Source organism: Nansenia antarctica (genome assembly GCF_963989245.1).
Source record: "Nansenia antarctica genome assembly, chromosome: 3".
Taxonomy (NCBI): Eukaryota; Metazoa; Chordata; class Actinopteri; order Argentiniformes; family Microstomatidae; genus Nansenia; species Nansenia antarctica.
In genome coordinates this window covers 55940155-55949231 of record NC_137688.1, presented here as the reverse complement: position 1 = coordinate 55949231, position 9077 = coordinate 55940155, and positions in this window count along the sequence as shown.

The window sequence follows — 9077 nt, the reverse complement described above, 5'->3', positions numbered from 1 at the left end:
AGTCAGACAAGTACAACAGAGTTATATTAATATTTCCGAAGCATTTTTAATCAATAAATCCGCATTTACAATGAAGAGTGTTAAACTAACATCTTTAAGATCGCTACATTACCCACGTCTGTCGTCTCGTCCACCATAATAGCGACAAAGGGTGCCTTTTTAATCTCCATTTTGATATCTTCTTCCATCACTTCAGCAATAGCAAAAATCAGGTCGTTTTGTATTTTGCCTGACGTCCCAGTAAACACTTTGTTTGTGGACAGGTGGTAATGTAAATCTGGGTTGTTTTCAGCCAGAAAAGAAAGAAGCTCAACGTAGTTTCCTCTGTTTGTGGACTTGGCGCTTTCATTGTGTCCCCTAAATGAAAGTTATTGTTTACCCAAAAACAGGACACAATCGATCAGTATTATCGATCAGTCAACGAAAGCTTTCGTTGTGAGGCTCCGTTTCCCTGCGCACTTTCAAAAGTTTCACATCTACCGGCATAGTTCCGCATCTCAATAGTGAATATCAATAGTGCGTATCAATAGTGCGTAGCAATAGTGCGTATCCAATCAAAAGACGTGCTGGGTGCTGACATCATTGAGCCTTACAGCAGGCGCCGTTGTTGCTTTTGCTCGCATCTACGTAGGTTTACTAGGTACGCCACAGGTTTTCTCGTTCCAATGTTAAGTTACAGGTCGAATCCGCAGCACCGTTTAATGTGAAGGCGGGCAGATTTTTGAGCCCCCTAGCAACACATTTTGATTGGATAAAAGCTCTAACATAAAGGCCAGCCCTCCAAATCTCAATCGGAGACTGGAAGCAGCGCAACCAAGAGGAAAGCTATGAAATGAAGAGAATAGACTATGGGGAATCATTAATACATATTTGTGGAAAATATATATTAAAATAAAATGTATATTCTGATGATGTTTAGGCCAGCAGAGAAGGCCTTGCTGGCCCTGACGGCACACCACTGGACTTACGCCATATTGGTGCAACCCAGTCCAGTAGGCTACCAGATACGATGTTGTAATGTATGCACATATGTTGCTACCACGGTTGCCAGATGGAATTGACAATGTCCAGCCCAACCGGTCTAAAAGCTGCCGAATCCACCCGTCCAGTGTGACCAAAAGTAGCCCAATCTGGCAACCCTGCTTGCTACGTTCTTGCAGCTTGCGTGAACACAGGTTCTTCCATCAGCGCTCGACTGCCGCTTCGATTGCAGACTCAAGTTAACGCGCGTGCAGAAAGATGCCACGAAACTCATGTCCGGTAGCTTTCTTTCAAGGAATTTCAAAAATAAAAGTCCCGTAAAAAAAAAAAAAAAAAAAAAGTTATTTCTCGCCGTGAGAAATAGAGATTGCGTGAGACTTGGCAGCCCTTAACTGCCTACTAAATTCATAATAAGTATGTGAAAACCAGCCGACCATTTACACAGTATGCATACTGCCTCCCAGAATGCATTTCGCCGGGAGCGGCGAATTTAAACCTCCATTTTAAACCTCCATTAGCTAAAATATGTAATTTTGGCTTTATAAGTGTTAACATGTCATTTTATGAAGTTTTAATATGTTTTCAGGCGAGAAAGTAACCACATATATTCCCAAAATGTGTCCAGTTTACCAAAATAACCTGTTTATATATCTGATCTGACGATTTTTTGTGTCTTCTGTTCGCTAGCTACCTTCGTAAATTCGCCCTGGAAATATGATCAGCACTCATGGAATGCCTCTTGTCCAATCAAATTACCTGGTCCCTTTATGACGTTGCACCCAGTGTGCGCTCCGGCGCTCTCAGAGCGATTTTACGAACGCACCCTACGTTGCTTACCTTCACTCACTCGACAGAAATATCGTAACATAATTACAACACTTTGTAAAATGATTTGGGGGGCCAATATCTTTAGCTAGCTCAAGTAACTAGCTTACTATATTGTTGTCTTAACAGTTGGTAAAATAACATGATTAAAATAAATATATATGAGCAATAACATATCGTGGGCAAGCACTACAAGCAACTTGTCCGTCTGAAGCTACAATACTGGGATCATCTACTCAAATACTCAAATACTCAAGTCAAATACTAGGTGAACGTGTGTGTAAGACACAAATAAACTTGGATTTCATGCATTTCAAGTGGCATATTTGTAATCATGACACATAGCCTTGTCTAAGAATGCATTTCACCATGTTAATTCCCAGTATAGTGAAAATACCACCGCTCATCCATGATCAGACTTAGCTGGGGTGCTGCAGCTGAAGAGTATCAAATAGAGTGCAAAAAGGCAGCATCTGCACACTCAAATCTGTGCAAAAAAATATGTTTATTGCAAGCTTTTGGTCCCCTCGGACGATGGAAACAACAGCTGTATGACGGGTTTGTATGACGCAGTTTGACGAGGCTGAAAGCGCACAGGGTTGCCAGATGGGATTGACAATTTACAGCCTAAACTTTCTATAACCTCAAAATCAAGTAGCCCATTCGGCGGTAACCCGCCCCATCTGGCAACCCTGGACGCAACCCTGCAACCCTGGACGCGAAATGCATTTTGGGAAACAGTACCCGAGTAGTGTCCATCGTAACTGACTTCAATTTTCCCAGAAGTAATTGCTCGCCTACTAAATTTCTCGCATACTCAAATCTCGCATACTGTACAGTGTGAACGCACTACATACTCAAAATCTACGTCATATCTAGTATGAGTAGTATGCTAGTATGCTATTCCGAACACAGCCTGTGTCTGTATGTTTACTACGCTAGCCAAACAAGTGTTAGCTTGTTAGCTAGCTAGCTAGATTTGTTAGAGATATAATAGATTATAGAAAAGGTAAATGCTTTTGTAATGAATGGTAATGTTATGTGGAATAAAAAATTATTACTCATTCACGAACTGCTCATATTCACTCATATTTAGCAGCTTGATGTATGGATGCTGAATGCTGGAGAATGTCGCTGATTTGTAGTTTTGCTGTAGAATAATACTATGGATTGAAATGATTTCACTAGCCTACTTCTTTTTGTGCAGTATGTGACAAATGACTTCAACAAGTACAGTACACTATGTTCATGAGAGTCTATGTGAGTGGAAAGCATGCAAGCCCACACTAGAACTAAGTGTCCACACCTCTGACCTGAAATGTGTCTTACAGAATGACAAGGTGAGAGGTTCTGAGAGATGAGACCTTGATGTGAGTCATCAGCACTTCAGGTATTTGTCATTGTCATTGTATTGGCAATTCTATTTTATGAACATAGTAGTATTTTGTAAAAATTGTGTGTTGGTAACAGTGGGCAATCATTTTAAATGTACTGTCTTCTATTTGTATTACATCTTTGATGCCCAGATGGTATGGGAAGGAATTCCACCAAAGTCCCACTAGATGCATTATGGACTATAATGATAAATGCACACAGACACAACATTATTATTTTTTATTATTCTATTATTGTATTGCTCAATTGTATTTTGCCTCATTGTTTCCTTTTCCATTTTTTCCATTGCCATTTGGTTTTCTCTTGCTGCTGCAATGTCCACTGAAACTCTCATGTACTTGTATAATGGTATGTAATAAACTTTTGGCACACATGGCAATAAAAAATCATGAATCATGAATCTTGAATTATTATTATTATTATTTAGCAATTTAAACATGTCAGCCCTGCAAGTTTTTTTCCTGAGGGTTAGCTGACAACCCCACTGACAGATGACAGGTAGATAATGACAGGTAGTGTAATGGGGGAGTGGTTGTCCTGGGGGAGTGGTTGTGGGGTGGAGTTAACTAGCTATTGTTCCTACCCATTACCTGCCTGTGAAAAGTGACTGTGAAAACTTTGAGGCTGAATTTCTCTGTTTGTTGATTTGGGGGGGTATCAACATTCAAATACGCATATCTTCTTCAACTTGTTTCAGATTTCAATGTTTGACACATCATTTGAAAGCTTACAATCTGCCCTTTCATAGTCACATCAAGCAAAATACATTGCCCTACTTGCGGACTAAAACATCAGACCCTGTCACAAATGTCAACGACTCTCTCACATGACCACCTGTCACATACCCTTCTCTGTCCTGCTAGCTGTCTCTGTCTGTGTGTCTGTGTGTATCTGTCTGTCTGTCTGTCTCTCTGTCTGTCTGTGATTTGCTTGTTCCCCCTAGTTAATCATCGAGTGACATCACTGAATACTGAATTAGCCGTGGATATTGAATCAATGTAGAAATGTAAATCATGTGGAATCAGTGAATCAGTTCGAGATGAAATGGAACACACACACACATACACACACGCACAGAGACGCACGCATGTTGTTGAGATCTGTCACTTTAAGGAAACAGTTACAGTAAAAAAAAAAAAAAAACTTTAGCAGCAAAAACTAATAATTGCAAAGCAGCCAATTAAATTGTGCGAGAGAGATGAAACCGCTCATATTTCCCCTGGTAATTTCATGCTCTAAACTCGCTTCCGTGCACACATAAAAAGAAGAGAGAAAATATCATTTCAGAAGCTGACAGAACTCATTGTTCGTGGAATTTTAAATTCAAAAAAGTTAATAAAGGCGAGTGTGAGATGAAGGGAATTTGCATTTCTCAGATTAACAGCATGTAGAGCAGCGGCGGCGCGCGCAGCCTCGGGTCATCATTTAAGAAACCTTTGCATATTTTATTTAAGAGTGGCCCGGTTTGGAGCGTAATAAGACAGACAGATAATGATTAGAAGGTCGGGCCTGGAGGGCAGAGCCAGGCTGGGCGCTGTAACGCTCTAATACCCAACACACACACACACACACACACACACACACACACACACACACACACACACACACTCGCACACACACACACACACACACACCCTCGCACACACGCACACCACAGCCTGCCTGCTCTAATTGGCTGCTGATGGTTTATGAAATGTTTTCCAAAGGTTTTATTATTGTTGTTGTTGTTTGTTGGCTTTATTGCTTTCATTATCGTAATGAAGGTTTGTGATGCTGCGAGTGTGTCCCTGTTGATCAGAGTGTGTTGACTCAGAGACACCTGGTCACAGGACCTTACACTGTACATGTAGCACTTGGAATGTTTCATAACACACTAAACACACAACATTCTTTTAACACAACAACATGAACACACTATACAAAGTTACAAACTATACATATCACATTAACAACACACACTTAGGGCCCCATTTATTTGTGCAAAACAGCACAATAATGTAAAAAATATTATTTTAAATAAGACTGGATGGGATCTAATCCATTCAGAGTTTTGAATACTGCAACCAGAGATTTCATGGCATGGAATACATTTTCAGTTCAACTACAATTGAATAATCAGTGATTTCTCCCAAAAAAGATGTGTGTGTGTGTGTAGGCCTACTAAGGACCAGAGGTTTCTATGCAAGGTATAATAATAAATCATTTTTGGGGTCTTTTTGTAGGCGCAATTTACTTTAAGTTGGGATAAATGGGAAATAGGAACCTCTGTACCGCCTTCACAGGTACCTAACACATTGACCCTCATTACACTCATTACATTCCTGGCCAGATCACATGGTCGAGAAAAAGCGACATGGTTGGGACTCTTCAAATAATACATTGCACAGCATGTGTAGACCGTGGCTAATGACTACAGCATGTGATGGTTCTACTACAGTATAGGACCGTGCTTCTATTCTGTTGGATGTAACTTGGTGCTAATTAACGATCTGAACTTGTGTTTCATTAGTTTATGTGTGTGTGTGTGTGTGTGTGTGTGTGTGTGTGTGCGTGTGCGTGTGTGTGTGTCGGTGTTTGCCCAGAGGTCTGTGATCGTATCTCTTCAGTCTTTCATTGGTCCCAGTCCTTTATTGGAGCAGGTAAAGCCGTTCCACTGGCCTAATGTTCCATTGTGTGTGTCTGAAGATCAAAGCGGACAACAGATGAGGGAGATAATTCCTGTGATTAATTCTGTCACTTGGGACATTCTATTAACCGGATTGAACCTCAAAACTGTTGATAGCATGACTTGGGGTTCATGGTCCGCAGTAACAGTGTGTGTGTGTGTGTGTGTCTGTGTGTGTGTGTGTGTGTCTGTGTGTGTGTCTGTGTGTGTGTGTGTGTGTGTGTGTGTGTGTGTCTGTGTCTGTGTGTGTGTGTGTGTGTGTGTGGAGAGAGAGAGAGAGAGAGAGAGAGAGAGAGAGAGAGAGAGAGAGAGAGAGAGAGAGAGAGAGAGAGAGAGAGAGAGAGAGAGAGAGAGAGAGAGAGAGAGATGATCAGGGTTTGGCCAGAGGGCAGTGTGGTTGGAGTGAGAGCCTGATTGGCTCTGACCTTCCTCAGAGCCAGCTGTCAGCCACACACACACACACACACACACACACACACACACACACACACATACACACAGCACACACAGAAAGTCACGGCCCTGCAGGCTCTGATTACCATATCAGCACCGCCTCATTTACATAAATCCCAGCACTCTTAATTAGGCCTCATCTCTCTCTTCCTCACTTTCCCCCTCTTTCCCTCATGCTCCTCCTTTCCATTCCCCTTCTCTCCACCTTTCGTTACAAGTACATATAGAGCTAGGGTTCGAGTTAGGGTCTGCTCAATTCAGAACAACTACATTTTACTAGTAAATAGTCTCTCTCTCTCTCTCTGCCCCCAGCTCTGGAGAACCCAGTTGATCTGACTGGGACAAAGAAGCCCAATGAATCATGGGATATATCGCCTAAGAGAGCACATTCCAGACCTCCCTTTTGACCAGAGAAAATACCAAGTTGGAGGTTTGGTCTGTATTTGTGTCTGTACCCTGCCCACCTCTGCCCAATCCTCTTCATCTGAGTATACCACACTTACCCCTGGCCCTTACATTTTCTCAGTTCCAATTCAACCCCAAGTCCCAACTGTCTATACTGCATTTAACTTCACACTTTCTCTAAGATCTGAAATAACTCCATAGTGGTGATATTTGGGCAGAATCTCCACATAGCCAATCAGAGAGCGACATACCAGGGACCATAGGGATCTATACTACGGACCAGAAGTTTCTGTTTTAGGGACCAAAGGTTTCTATACTAGTGACTAGAGGGTTCTATACTAGTGACTAGAGGGTTCTCTACTAGTGACTAGAGGGTTCTATACTAGTGACTAGAGGGTTCTCTACTAGTGACTAGAGGGTTCTATACTAGTGACTAGAGGGTTCTCTACTAGTGACTAGAGGGTTCTATACTAGTGACTAGAGGGTACTATACTAGGGAGTAGAGGGTTCTCTACTAGTGACTAGAGGGTACTATACTAGGGAGTAGAGGGTTCTCTACTAGTGACTAGAGGGTTCTATACTAGTGACTAGAGGGTACTATACTAGGGAGTAGAGGGTTCTATACTAGTGACTAGAGGGTACTATACTAGGGAGTAGAGGGTTCTATACTAGTGACTAGAGGGTACTATACTAGGGACTAGAGGGTTCTATACTAGTGACTAGAGGGTTCTATACTAGTGACTAGAGGGTTCTATACTAGGGAGTAGAGGGTTCTATACTAGTGACTAGAGGGTTCTATACTAGGGAGTAGAGGGTTCTATACTAGTGATTAGAGGGTTCTCTACTAGTGACTAGAGGGTTCTATACTAGGGAGTAGAGGGTTATATACTAGTGACTAGAGGGTTCTATACTAGGGAGTAGAGGGTTCTATACTAGTGACTAGAGGGTTCTCTACTAGTGACTAGAGGGTTCTATACTAGGGAGTAGAGGGTTATATACTAGTGACTAGAGGGTTCTATACTAGGGAGTAGAGGGTTCTATACTAGTGACTAGAGGGTTCTATACTAGGGAGTAGAGGGTTCTATACTAGTGACTAGAGGGTTCTATACTAGTGACTAGAGGGTTCTATACTAGGGAGTAGATGGTTCTATACTAGGGACTAGAGGGTTCTATACTAGGGAGTAGAGGGTTCTATACTAGTGACTAGAGGGTTCTATACTAGTGACTAGAGGGTTCTATACTAGGGAGTAGAGGGTTCTATACTAGTGACTAGAGGGTTCTATACTAGGGACTAGAGGGTTCTATACTAGGGAGTAGATGGTTCTATACTAGGGAGTAGAGGGTTCTATACTAGTGACTAGAGGGTTCTATACTAGGGAGTAGATGGTTCTATACTAGTGACTAGAGGGTTCTATACTAGGGACTAGAGGGTTCTATACTAGGGAGTAGATGGTTCTATACTAGGGAGTAGAGGGTTCTATACTAGGGAGTAGAGGGTTCTATACTAGTGACTAGAGGGTTCTATACTAGGGAGTAGAGGGTTCTATACTAGGGAGTAGAGGGTTCTATACTAGGGAGTAGAGGGTTCTATACTAGGGACTAGAGGGTTCTCTACTAGTGACTAGAGGGTTCTATACTAGTGACTAGAGGGTTCTATACTAGGGAGTAGAGGGTTCTATACTAGTGACTAGAGGGTTCTATACTAGTGACTAGAGGGTTCTATACTAGGGAGTAGAGGGTTCTATACTAGTGACTAGAGGGTTCTATACTAGGGACTAGAGGGTTCTATACTAGGGAGTAGAGGGTTCTATACTAGGGACTAGAGGGTTCTATACTAGGGACTAGAGGGTTCTATACTAGGGACTAGAGGGTTCTATACTAGGGAGTAGAGGGTTCTATACTAGTGACTAGAGGGTTCTATACTAGTGACTAGAGGGTTCTATACTAGGGAGTAGAGGGTTCTATACTAGTGACTAGAGGGTTCTATACTAGGGAGTAGAGGGTTCTATACTAGGGACTAGAGGGTACTATACTAGTGACTAGAGGGTTCTATACTAGTGACTAGAGGGTTCTATACTAGTGACTAGAGGGTTCTATACTAGGGACTAGAGGGTTCTATACTAGTGACTAGAGGGTTCTCTACTAGTGACTAGAGGGTTCTATACTAGTGACTAGAGGGTTCTATACTAGTGACTAGAGGGTTCTATACTAGGGACTAGAGGGTTCTATACTAGTGACTAGAGGGTTCTATACTAGTGACTAGAGGGATCTATACTAGGGACTAGAGGGTTCTATACTAGTGACTAGAGGGTTCTATACTAGGGAGTAGAGGGTTCTATACTAGTGACCAGAG